This window comes from Branchiostoma belcheri, unplaced genomic scaffold (assembly GCF_001625305.1).
Source record: "Branchiostoma belcheri isolate BF01 breed outbred unplaced genomic scaffold, Haploidv18h27 scaffold126, whole genome shotgun sequence".
NCBI classification, from domain to species: Eukaryota; Metazoa; Chordata; class Leptocardii; order Amphioxiformes; family Branchiostomatidae; genus Branchiostoma; species Branchiostoma belcheri.
Window position 1 is genome coordinate 110,015 of NW_017802669.1, and position 14,318 is coordinate 124,332.

Genomic DNA, 14,318 nt, shown 5'->3' on the forward strand with positions numbered 1-14,318 from the left:
GCTCAATTTGTCTTAGCGTAGTGGTTAGGAGGACAGAACGCTGCCTTTAATAGCTTCTTTTGACGGTGACAACGGCTTACCGGAGCACCATATGCGTGGGGTAATACCTTTAGGCCACTCTGACTTCATTTTATGGATGACATCCAGGCACGCAGTGATTTTCGCCTGTTCTCCATTAAAAAAACATCCTCTTTGAGGCTCTGGCCTGGTTGCCATCCTCCGTAGTCCATGGTAGCTAGTGACAATAGGGAGCCGGTGGTAACTACGGAGGATGGCAGCCAGGCTGCCGAAGCTCCACGGAACTCAAGAACTCAGTACTGTCACGGTTGGCAAAAGGACAGCATGTACCGGCTTGTCGTAGAAGTCGCTATGTACTACCGCAAATTCACAATACCAGCTTTGTATTTCTGTGGTTTAGCAGCGTTTTTTTTTTTGCCGGATTTTTTTTATTCGCCCGCTCGCGCTAGTTTTCAGGTCTCCCTAGTATGTCATCCATGAAATTAAGCCAGTGTGGCCTTACTCTCCCCGCCAGTTTACCCTGGCTTTAGGCGCGCGGAGTGACGTATCGTGCAATTTGACTTCACAAACGCTGCCGTTGACTAGAGAAGTTACACAAATACATCAAACTACTGGCTCGGAAAGTGGTGATTCTGGGCTGAAATTACCGACACAGGTGACTGGTGCTCACTTATCTCAACAACAAAAAATACTGAGGAAAGTCTTCTATTCTGTTACTCAAATACACAGACATTTTTACACATTGATATTTTGCATGTTTCTGGTATCCAGTTATTGTAAACATTACAAAATAATTGTAGGATAGATATATGTAAAGCTATTGTTTATTCATTGTCATACATTTCTTTAAAAAGTACGTTGTTGAGCATTGAAGTCGTTTCATTTATATCACTGTTGTTAGTATGTAACGTACACCAAACTTGTTCGCGAAGATAATCACTGCTTTTCACAAGTATTAGTTTCTGTCGATGAAATAAAATCTAAAACCGCAGTTAGAAAAAGTTACAAGCATTCGATGCAATTTCAAGGCGGCAAAACAAAAAAAATATTCTAGATGAGGAAATCTGTCTGATATTGACATTTACTGCACATTTTCGTCATTTTGTACTAATTGTTTGGAAATAGCCCCAAAACAAGCTACACGAGGCGTGTCTTTATTTTTAGGTACCACCCATAAATATCTAGAACCACCAGACGACACGTACAAACCAAGCTACCGTTTTCCGTCAGTGACATCACATTTTTGCCTCACAGATATCAGTATGCTATGGGATAGGATTCATTCAACTTACTCTTTCAAAAGAACGACCAGAAAACTGACTTTGAAAATCCAGTTTTGCAGTCCTGAAATTACACTGGCCGCCTTTAACGAACATGTTAGTAAAATGGTGCGTTCAGCACCAAGGACAGGGCCAATCATTGAGATATATGAAAGTTAGAGGAACAACATTCGTTGTTCGCCGTGCACATATGCTTGTAAAAAATAACTTCGTCAGACAAGAAAGGGGCATTTCTTCAGCCAGACAATACGTAAACCGCGTAGTTTACCTCCATTTTGTTATGGAAAGGCTTTGTTTTTGACAATTTCTACCGGTAAATATTATTTATTTTACGTCGGTGAAGGGTAGACATCCAGGTAATAAGATACACAAGGAAATTATTACTCGAGCAACTGGATAGATTTTGAAAACTGTAGTGGATGCTACTTGAAACGTCTGATAGTTTTTTGTTGTTCGTTCGTTTGTTTGTTTGTTTGTTTGTTTTTGCAATTTATTTATTTATTAGTTTGGCAGCAACAGCCAGGGTTACCCAACTAGTCGTAGACTATTATTAAGGGTCAACCCTGGAAAAAAAATGAAATCTTTAGGCATACATACAAATATAATTAATAAGATACACGATACATACGTTATATTATTAGAACAATATGTACATAATTATATACAAATTATCAGAACTTATATACAATAATAGGGTTACTAACATTGGTTTCCTAGTATATACATAGTTACCGAGGTAGTGATATTGACAAAGTTTACCGTATTGCCACACGCATATTTCAATACCTATCCAGTTGCTTGAGTTACAATTTTCTTGTGTATTATTTCTTTTGTTTGCTTTTTACAACTTGTGTGTTAAATTCATTATTGCACTGCTTTCCATCGTTGTATTTCAATTTCTACCCAGAAAAAAATATCGAGCTCATTTGTACGTTTTGTAGCTAATCGGTGTATATTAATAATATCTTTCTCTACTCTACACTAACGCCTAAGGCCATGTTGATTTGATTATATGGATGACATCCTCTGGGAACCCCAAAACTGATGCGAGCGTGCGAATAAAAAAAAGTTTGGCTAACAAAAAAAGTTCCTTTCATTATGAAATCTACGTGGTTTTGAAGGTCTAACAAATGACACAGAATATGGTTTGGCGAATAATCTACTCTTCAAATTCATTTCTTTACATTTTCGTCTTTTTCTTTGATTTTGGCATTCTACGACATTGGTATCGTTTTTTAATGTTTTCTTTTCAGCCTAATTTATATATTTGCTCATTTTGCAGCTGTTTTGTACGATTTACAGTATGGTTGAAAACTTTTTTTTAAAACGGCCGAAAATTCATGCGCGCGTCGGTGTCATCCATATAATCAAATCAACATGGCCTAACCATGGTTGGGGGCGTTCGGGTAGTATTTTGGGATGCCAAATTCGTCGTCAATGGCTTTAAACACGTGGTTCTGAATCATGAGACATTGGCTTTAGCGTGAACATGGCAGCCGGCCCACTGAACTCACTACAGCAGTCACGACGTTTCTCTGTTTTGGCTCTGCCGTGAGAGTTCTATTTTTGCCGGTCGATTTCATACATGTATGGAAGGAAAAACACACAGCCCAAGCGGAAGGAATCAAGGAAGTGGTCTTCCACGTGGCCAAACAGTGATACAGTTGTTTACTTTTATTAAAATAAAGTTAAGAACGTATTCGACCGTGTGCGTTTAATTTGTGGAGTGTTTAATGGTTTGCTGCATTTTCTTCTTTTTTTTTGTTTCAGATAAGCTTGGTACAAGCTTGGTGCAGGGAGTTTTTTTTTTCAATTTCTTCTGTTGTCCTTAGATGGTTTTTCTTCCAGTGTCTTGAACCTCTGAACTAACCCTTAAAGGTATCCAATGCAATTTCATGGCGGTAATTCTGAATAGGGCAATCTGTATAATATTAACACATATTTCGCCACATTGGAACTTTGCATCATCATTTCATACTTTGAGCGTTTAAAAGAGTGCAGAAACAACCCCCAAGATGAGTCCTTTATTTTCTGGGTGGTACCCCAAAAATCAGCCCAGGATCCTAGTCTCTACCAGACTAACTACGCTGGCTATATATAGGAGAATATGCCAGGGGAGTTTGGCCGCCTTGTAGGTTCGGAGGGAAAGAAACTACCTCCCCGCGGCCGGACTCCCTTGGCCAATTTTACTCTCTTTTTTGTCGAATTCCGTATTCCCGTAGAAAGGCCTGGTGGAGGCTGCCAGTAACCGTTTCTCTCACAATTGTTGGCATTTTTGCTACATGAAATTGAATGTCAATATACATTGGAACAGTGTTGTTTCAACTTGAAATGCAATGTATGCAGATTAGTGACTAGAATATTGACTTTGAAAAATCTGGTTTTACACCTTTTGCTGTACTTCCTTTTTAAAGAAATATTTTAAAGATAGCAAAAATTTGTGCAGTGAAACGAGTTTTTATTTCAAGGCCTTGTCAGTTGTCCTTAAATTTTTTTCTTCCAGTGTCCTGACCTGATAATCAGTTAAGTTTCCTTCGATCGATCCAATAGTACCTGCTACTTGAGTCGACTTACAGAAAGTGAAACCAGTGAAAACATATCATCTTCTTGGAATAACTTCTTAGTGCAGTGACCTGCCCGTTGTCCTTAGATCTTTTTTCTTTCGGTGTCTTGAACTAACCCGTAAGTTTTCTCCTTTATACAACTCCTACTTGACTCGACTTGGAGCAAGCGAAAAAACAGTGAAAACGGGAGTATATCGGACAACTTCTTGGAATAACTTCTTGGTGCAGTGAATTTTTTAAATGACTTGCACGTTGTCCTTAGATCTTAAAATTTTATTCTTTCAGTGTCTTGAACTAACCCGTAAGTTTTCTCTTTTATACAACTCCTACTTGACTCGAATTAGAGCAAGTAGAACCAGTGAAAACGGGAGTATTTCGGACAACTTCTTGGAGTAACATCTTAGTGCAGTGAATTTTTTTAATGACTTGCACGTTGTCCTTAGATTTTTTTATTCTTTCAGTGTCTTGAACTTCACCTTAAGGTTCCTCCTTCATACAGGTGAAACCAGTGAAAACGGGATCATATTTTGGAACAACTGCTTGGTGCAGTGAGATGTTTTTTTTTCAGCGACATGTCCGATCCGTTGTGTCTGTTAACGTTTTCTCAGATCTATAAGCCTTCTGTTTTTTAACAACTGCTTGGTGCAATCACTTTCAAGTTGTCCTTAGATTTTTTTTTCTTTGTGAATTTTTTTGTTTTTTGTTTTTTGCAAAGACTTGTATGTTGTCCTTATGTTTTTCCTTCAGTGTCTTTAGAGCAAGCTAGGTAAAACGTGATCATATCGGACAACTTCTTGGAATAACATCTTGGTGCAGTGAAATGTTTTTCCATGACTTGTCTGTTGTCCTTAGATGTTTTTTTTCTTCAGTGTCTGTTAAAGTTTCCTTAGATTGATACACGTTTGTTTGACTTATAGCAGGCAAAACGAAATCATATCGGACGTTTTTGGAAATTTGCTTGTTGCAGTGAGGTGTTTTTAATGACTTGTACGTTGTCATTAGATCTTTTTTTCTTTGTGATTTTTTTTTCAAAGACTTGTCCGTTGTCTTGAAGATTTTTTTTCCTTCAGTGTCGGTTAAAGTTTCCTTAGATCGATAAACCTTCTGTTTGACTCGGCTTAGACCAGGTAAAATGGAATCATTTCGGACAACTTTTTGGAACAACTGTTTGGTGCAGTGACATGTTTTTGTTTAAATGACTTGTCCGTTGTTCCTTCAGTGTCGGTTAAAGTTCCTTTAGATCGGTAAACTTCTGTTTGACTCGACTTAGAGCAGGTAAACCGGGATCAGATCGGACAAGTTCTCGGAACGCGTGTTGTAAATGTAAAGCGGAGTTTCCAGTTGAAATCCTCCGTGCACGGCGGGTTATTTTTCCGGCTCGGTTCTGACAGGCTCTCCCATGCGGCCCACTCTCCAGAGTTAATCGTGGTTAAACGAGCCCCGTAATTGGAAGGGTCGGAACCTCTCATGACGCAAACCGCCGCCCCTCGTCTTATTCCCCGCCGTTAATTGCCCCGGGTAGCCTCCCTTTGAAGGTTAACCCGCGCACAAACAAATCTAAGCGAGTGGCGAGGAGAATACCGAGGCTAAGAGGAGCGCCCGAGCCGACAGGACCTAACGAATCGGAAAGGGCGGGGGTCGATCTGCTGAGAGCTTTCCAGGAATTATAGAATTACGCGCGAGCTCTTCCAGGAAAAACTACAAGTCAGCAACCGGGAGGTGGAATTGGGAACGACATTGACATTTCCATTTTCAGCCGGCATCAGTAAAGCAGCTGCGCGGTTATCTAAGGAGACGGGTTCAAGTGGCTGAACTCCACTAGAATTCGTAATATTCATTTTGCGCACATAAGTAAAGTGACGTAGTCACGCATACCATTGTATCTGAAATTTTCTTCCTTTAATTTTTTTTCATACATGTCTTTTTTTAATTTTTATCATTCATTTACAAAATAAGAAATAAACCAACAATAACGCAAAAGATAACACATGTACATATACCACGGATCCAAATACAAAGGTACAACAGAATAAACAAACAAAAGAAATAAACAAAATAATACCAGCCAACTAAAGCTATACTAACACAGGAGAAAATCAAAAATAACATATGAATTTTAACTACTCTTAAATTAACTTAATACAGATGAAATAATGATATAAAGAGACATATATGTTGTTTGTACCTGCAATTAGCCTCGGGCATGTATTTGCAATAAATTTTTATATGTCAGTACAAAGTGGTAACACACGCAAGACTTATTTTAACGCTACCATTTACACATAACAAAAACACATAGATACAAAATGTAACTACAAAATATAAAAGATCCTATACAAATGAAGTGCAAAAGATGATAAATATCTAACTTTTTAGAAGCGTTTTATTGCGGTAATGAATTGTTGGGTAATCGACAAAAATTGCCGCTTTCTTTGGCAAAGTTGTACATGTCTGGAAAAAATGCCGTGACCTCTATACACATAGCCTAATATTTGTTTACGAGCCCTACGAATATCTCTCGCAAAGTTTCCAAACCGGCCAGATTTTTAATGGTCTGTATGGGGTTAATCAGCAGCAAATGAAAAGACCTGTGCGGAAACACACCACACCGGCACCACGCACCATTATCAAATAAACCTCTCTCTCGATTCAACAAGCTGCCGGCCACGCTGCCTAATGACTCAGATAAAGGGATGTTTGACGATATTTGCGGCCGATTATTGCTTGTTAGTAGTCGGGGAGCGGCGAAGTGAGAAAAGAAATTGCCTCCCTATAGGGCCAATTACTGCTGCCGAGGTTTAAACTGTGGAGCGGGAGGGTTGGTGTGGTGTAGCCCGGCTGGTGGTCCGACACAGCGTGGAGTCTGGATAATTGTGACTCCAGGGTCCGGCCTCACTGTCTCTCAGTACTAGTTAGTGTCAGGACCAGGGGCAGGGAGAAGGAGCAGGAAAGGAAACAAAGATGGCCTACATGACCAACGGAGTCCACAACTTTTTCTTATTCTGTTTATTGCTTGTTAGTGTCAGGACCAGGGGCAGAGGAGAGGAAAAGGAGCAGGAAAGGAAACAAAGATGGCCTACGTGCATGAACAACGGAGTCCACAACTTTTTGTTATTTTCTTATTCTGTTTATTGCTTGTTAGTGTCAGGACCAGGGGCAGAGGAGAGGAAAAGGAGCAGGAAAGGAAACAAAGATGGCCTACATGGCCAACGGAGTCCACAACTTTTTGTTATTTTGTTATTCTGTTTAGTGCTTGTTAGTGTCAGGACCAGGGACAGAGGAGAGGAAAAGGAGCAGGAAAGGAAACAAAGATGGCCTACATGGCCAACGGACTCCACAACTTTTTGTTATTTTGTTTAGTACTAGTTAGTGTCAGGGGAAGGGAGAGGGAGCCCGAAATGAAACAAAGATGGCCTACAGGACCAATGGAGTCCACAACTTTAAAGTTCAGTCCGACTTTAAGGTCTTGGTACATTTAGTTTCACTACGTACTAGATTGCCCCATTGTTTTGTCCTTGGCAAAGGCATTTAACATCTATTTCCTCACTTGACTCAGGTGAAGTACCTAGCGTCGGTTAGGGACGTCCTCTCGGATAGGACGTAAAGCCGGAGGTCCCATGTTTGAGTAGAGCCACCACACCTTGAGTACGTTAAAGATCCCACCACAGTTATCGAAAAGAGTAGGGTACTTCCCAGTATTTAAAGGCACCAAAAGCGATTTCAAAGCAGTAAAGCTGGATTTTCAATTTTTGTGTCCCTTTTAATGTTACAGTAGTGAGTTCAATCAGCCCTATCCAATATCATATGTGAGGCAAAAAATGCGATGTAGCTGACGGTAAAAAAACGGCTGCTTGATTCGTATCATAGACTGGTTCTAGCTATTTCTTGGTGGTACTAAAAAAATAAATAGATTCGTCCCGTTGCTTGTTTGGGGGCTATTTCAAACGCTTCAAGTATGAAATGATTACAAAAAAGTGCTAAGAAATGGTGGTAATTGTCAATATCAGACATATTTCTTCATCCAGAAATTATATAGATTTTTGGTTTGCGCCCTGAAATTGCATATGCATGGCACAGCTTACAAAGACATCATTCCTGGATATATCTTTGCATAATAAACCAATATCCACGTGGCCGGGATTACCAGTGTCCCTGGACGGGTGTTGACACCGCTTAAACCGGTGAAAATCCTGATGTCACGCGCGCCTTCATGCCCAGGGAGACGGTCCTTAGTACGGGACAGGGGACCATCTGTCCGGGGTTATTACATCACTGTGGGCGTGACCTTGGTGCTGAAATACATCACTGTGGGCGTGGTCTTGGTGCTGAAATATATCACTGTGGGCGTGGCCTTGGTGCTGAAATACATCACTATGGGCGTGGCCTTAAAGCTAAAATACATCACTGTGGGCGTGGCCTTGGTGCTGAAATACATTACTTTGGTCGTGGCCTTGGTGCTGAAATACATCACTGTGGGCGTGGCCTTGGTGCTGAAATACACCACTGTGGGCGTGGCCTTGGTGCTGAAATACATCAGTGTGGGCGTGACCTTGGTGCTGAAATACACCACTGTGGGCGTGGCCTTGGTGCTGAAATACACCACTGTGGGCGTGGCCTTGGTGCTGAAATACATGACTTTGGTCGTGGCCTTGGTGCTGAAATACATCACTGTGGTCGTGGCCTTGGTGCTGAAATACATCACTGTGGGCGTGGCCTTGGTGCTGAAATACATCACTGTGGGCGTGGCCTTGGTGCTGAAATGCATCGCTGTGGACGTGGCCTAGGTGCTGAAATGCATCACTGTGGGCGTGGCCTCGGTGCTGAAATTCGTCACGGTGGGCGTGGCCTTGGTGCTGAAATACGTCACTGTGGGCGTGGCCTTGGTGCTGAACGGTTATCTCCAAGCAGATGTATGTTTTATGCTCTAGATATGATGTTAGGCCACAGCAAGTAATTTTATGGATGCCATTCTCCGTACTCTTTAAATTCAATGCAATAGGGCGAAAAAAACTAGGCGGGCCAAGAAACTACATTTTCAAATTTGATATCATAAACCTTGTTAGACAAGAAATGATACCTACATTATGCAAAGTTTACTGCACGTAAACTATTACAACATTCATAAATCTGATATCGTATTCAAATTCCTACTCCCATATTTCGGGTTTGGAACGAAAAGTTGGTGCGATTTCTGGCACAAAGTCATACTTTATTGTTATAAGTAACGTACTACATGTACGTAAGTACATGTTACTGTAAAATTGGGGAAGGGGAAAATTGCTATACTTGAATGAATTTGCTTTTTATTAGCATTACACAAAGGACAAGGACAATGTGACGTGACAATCAAGTTACAACTTATTTTGCTACGCCACAAACACACAAAACTACAATAATTAGCGGTGTGTACAGTGCAGTGCCCCCCCCCGTTACCCAATGTTATAAGTGACAGATACCTAATTACGATATGTATATATAAGTAAGAAAATGCAGTGCTTTACTTCTATATCTATCTACATCAATCAACTAAAACCAGAAGCGCTTGGTGTCCTCTTCAATGTTTGTGTTAATAGTAAAATTTTGACATTGTCATCAAAATGTATTAAAGGAGAACCTCTGAGTAAAAGATTTTGAATTGTCAGATTGTCCACATGTTCCACCATGCCGCCCATGTATGTGGGAGATTGTAATAAATAAATGAATAGATAAGTTTTAAAGTTGATACTTTTTTCTTCAACAAAATACCTCAGGAAGATGTTTACAATAGATCAAGTATTTCTAGTACACAAGTGTTCCTGAAGCTACCTCCGTACATGTATGTAGGTTAGCGGGGCAGATGAACACATGTACGATGTAGGTTAGCGGGACAGATGAACGGGACGGGATGAAAAATGAAGATTAATGAGTCTGGCGTCGACACATCCCGGCCGCCAGTCCCGACATGATCCCGACATGATCCCGACAATCCCCGTCTGTTGTCAACCTCGCACCAACGATAAGGAATGACAGGAGCAGGATAGCCTGGAGAACAGGCTCCGCTAACAGCCATAGCAGTCTCCCCTAGCCCCCATAGCAGGCTCCTCTAGCCTCCGCAGCAGGATCACCTAGCCTCCATAGCAGGATCACCTAGCCTCCGCAGCAGGATCACCTAGCCTCCATAGCAGGATCACCTAGCCTCCATAGCAGGATCACCTAGCCTCCATAGCAGGATCACCTAGCCTCCATAGCAGGATCACCTAGCCTCCATAGCAGGATCACCTAGCCTCCATAGCAGGCTCCTCTAGCCTCCATAGCAGGTTCCCTAGCCTCCATAGCAGGATCCCCTAGCCTCCATAGCAGGATCCCCTAGCCTCCAAAGCAGTCTCCCCTAGCCTCCATAGCAGTCTCCCCTGGCCTCCATAGCAGTCTCCCCTAGCCCCCATAGCAGGATTTTCTAGCTTCCATAGCAGATTCCCCTAGCCTCCATAGCAGGATCACCTAGCCTCCATAGCAGGCTCCTCCTAGCCTCCATAGCAGGCTCCTCTAGCCTCCATAGCAGGATCACCTAGCCTCCATAGCAGGATCACCTAGCCTCCATAACAGGACCCCCTAGCCTCCATAACAGCCCCCCCTAGCCTCCATAACATGCCCCCCCTAGCCTCCATAGCAGGCCCCCCCCTAGCCTCCATAGCAGGTTTTCTTAGCCCCCATAGCAGGCTGCCCTAGCCTGCATACCAGGCTGCCCTAGCCTCCATAGCAGGTTTTCCTAGCATCCATAGCAGGTTTTCCTAGCATCCATAGCAGGGTCCTCTAGCTACCATAGCAGTCTCCCCTAGCCTCCATAGCAGTCTCCCCTAGCCTCCATAGCAGGTTCCTCTAGCCTCCATAGCAGATCCCCTAGCCTCCATAGCAGGATCCCCTAGCCTCCATACCAGGTTCCTCTAGCCTCCGTAGCAGGATCCCCTAGCCTTCATAGCAGGTTAACGTTCCTCTAGCCTCCATAGCAGTCTCCCCTAGCCTTCATAGCAGGCTTTTCTAGCTACCATAGCAGATTCCCTTAGCCTCCATAGCAGGCTCCGCTGGCTTCCGAATAGCAAAGTTTAGTGTCAGACGTGATTGTCAAATGTAGAGGTTCTTAAACTTCACTTTTGGCAAAATTGTCTTCACTATAACTACATGTAGTCCATTTGTGTTAATATGACGGCACATTCTTCATATCAATTTTCCAATTGAAACTATGGACAGTTCATCATGTCGTGGCATCTTATATTTTTTGTCAAATCTTTATTTCACTTCCGGAGTACAGTATTATTTTCCAAATATCAACTCTACTTCCAAGCCCCTACCGAATGTCATTTGATGATAAGCAGCCTTTCATGGTTCATACAGGCTGACTGAGGAAGTTTGATACACATCATGTGTAGAAGAGGACGGAATTACTAGTACAATGAAAGGGCTCGAAATACTGGGTGCATATGCAATTCGCAACTTAGTGCAGGTAAAATTGGAGCTGTGCAGGTATTTCTGATGTCTACCTGCACCTAACCTGCACTGGTCCATGGACTGGGTATATGCAGGTTAGTGCAGGTAAAATTTGAGCTGTGCAGGTATTTCTGATGTCTACCTGCACCTAACCTGCACTGGTCCATGTACTGGGTATGTGCAGGTTAGTGCAGGTATTCTCGTTGTCTACCTGCGCCAGCTTATATACATGTCTACATGTAGGTATATGTGGATTTTTATTTACTGCATTGACTGTTGCCATTTATGAAGTACAAATTAAAGAAATAATTGCAATGGTTTCTTAACAGGATCTATACTTGTTTAAGTCCGAGTTGTGCATGGTGCAGGCCATATTCAATGTTACTGGTATGCAGAAAAAGTATTTCGAGCCCTGTCAAATATGAAATAATTCCTTCATATCTTCAAACACAAATCCTGACCTTATCATCTCTCCATTCACAGGCTGAGGAAATAAGTCCTGCCGAGTTTTCCAGACGATAGGAAGTGGAAATTACAGGCAGGAAGATGGAATTATTCTATATCGTATCTTTAGATGTAAAACCCGGAGCCGTTATCGCCTGCTCATTTCCTCGGGCGGTGTGTCGGCAGGGCCCGGGGGGACGGTGTGCGGATATCGGTACCTGGTCCGCCGGCGCCACGAGGATAGGTTACGTCTTATAACATCCTCTTCAATTGTATGTGAGATAAGTTTAATTTATCTATTTGCACATACGTAATAAAAGAAAAGTTTACTAACCATAATACAACGGAAAAGTAAACGTGCAGGGTTGAGAAAAAGCCATAATGATTTGTTTGATATCTCTCCCCATCATGATCTTACATTATAACAATTTTGTCAAATCAAATATAAATGACAATAAAGAAGTAATGGAAAAAGTAACCGAGACAATGCAATGAATCGGTGAATCAATTAAAGCAAATAATTAAGTTAATGAAACAATACAGCAAATCAACAAATTAACCAAACAAAAGAGTTTTCTACGTCGGTGAAGGTTAGACATCCAAGTAATAAGATACGCCCAAAACACTTACTCAAGCAACTGGATATGATTTTGGAAACGGTCAGACGTATCAGGTAGCATCCACTACCTTTCGTCAGTGACACTGGTGAGTTGTCAGAAAACAAAAGGAAACAAAAGTTAGACAAGTCAAGACATGATAAAAAATTAGTCAGGTAGCTCCTGTTGTTTCTAGTCTATCACATCAGTCTATCACAGGTTTTTTTTTATAAATGTGTTCAAATAGCAAATTTAATTACATATTGAGACATGTGACAACCCATGTATTGTACATATAGACAATATCTCAAAAATGCCTTAACGCTGGAAATGCTACCATTTAGTGTAAAGCCACATTTTCATACTCCATAGCCTTTGAATGAATGACTTTATTTCAGGTATTACCCATTATACAAACATAAAACCACATAAACATTAAATATACAACAATTTATACACATTTTTAAAATACGTATTTCAGAACTGACAGTCTTTGTAAGGTAGATTAGTCTCATTGAATGTTTGTCATATAGCGATAGATACCTAATAGATACCCTACTTTGCACCTTGTACAGTTGTTTTACGATAAAGTTTATAGTTTATAGTAATGACTGAGTAGACCTCTGTCGTCCGCTCCAAGCAGATGTTGAGATGGAACATCGTGTAAGCGTGATGGGGCGTCTTATATCTGCTTGGAGATTAAAGGCGGGGTATCCATGATAGTTAGGCTTTCATTGCTCTTTTTGTTTGTTTGTTTGTTTGTTTGTTTGTTTGTTTGTTTGTTTGTTTGTTTAGACTGAATACTTTTTTTATCAAAAAACAATTCTTGAAGATTTCGGGCAAAGTTCTGATGCCAATACATAAAACAACAAAACTGGGTCGAGGTCACTTTCCTTTATCTCCTAAAAGATGAGTGTGAAATTAGTGATGCTTTCTATTAGAATCTGTCGGGTTGCAACTTCACCGTGCCTTAGCCGCACATGGTATTTCTGTGGTACTGACTTTTCATCAAACCCGTAGACAAAGATCCTGAGGAGCCTGGATATTGAGGCTACACAAGCAGGGCACTTTATACCGAAAGAAGTGACATAAACGCGAGACCTAATTGAATGAACTGATATACAAATTCGGAAGAGCTAGTATGAGCTTGAAAAATGAAACCCGTCGTCGACCACAGCATCCTAAGGAGCCTGAATATTGAGGCTATAGAGGCAGGACACCTCACAAGTGGTCCTCATACCGCAAAAAAGTGACATAATCGCGAGACCCAATTGAATTAACTGATAAGCAACTCCGGGAGAGCTGATAGGAGCCGGGCGGTGATCCTCCCCACTTTCCCCGCGCTAATGCGCCCCGGAATCCCCGGTAATGGACCCGGTGTCAGCGCGGTGCCTTTGTCGTGCGGCAGAGGTGCGCTGCCCTCTTGACCACAATCACCGCAGCCGACTGTCACTATCCTTACATCGTCATTCCGCCGAAAATTGGAAAAATCACGCCGACGAGCGGCCAGCTGTTTATTGGCGCGCTGGGTCCAAATGTGGCGAAATGGTCCCAAAAGGTCTCGGGAGATGGTGGGAAGAGTGACAGTATCGGGGCGGAATCTCTCCCCTGGCGGCACGCAGCGGGGATAGCGGGCTTACAGCCCGGCACAATCCTAATTACATCAGAAGTGCCACGATAGGACGGCCGCTGGAACCACCTAACAGGGGTGTCATCCGTAAAACACCTCTTCTGAGGAAGGAAAAAAAGAAAAAAGAAAGTCATCTCGATCCAGTAACTCTAACTGAAGAGCTAATCTCCCACTGGTCGTGACAGAGAAGACAGACGCTATGTACAGTATTCATAGGTTCATTGTAATACTTTTTGACAAACACAATGAACACGTGGACCTAAGGACTGCGACCCTTTCCAGTAGCGTGCATGTCGAGTGAGCGACAACAGCCGGGATTCGAACT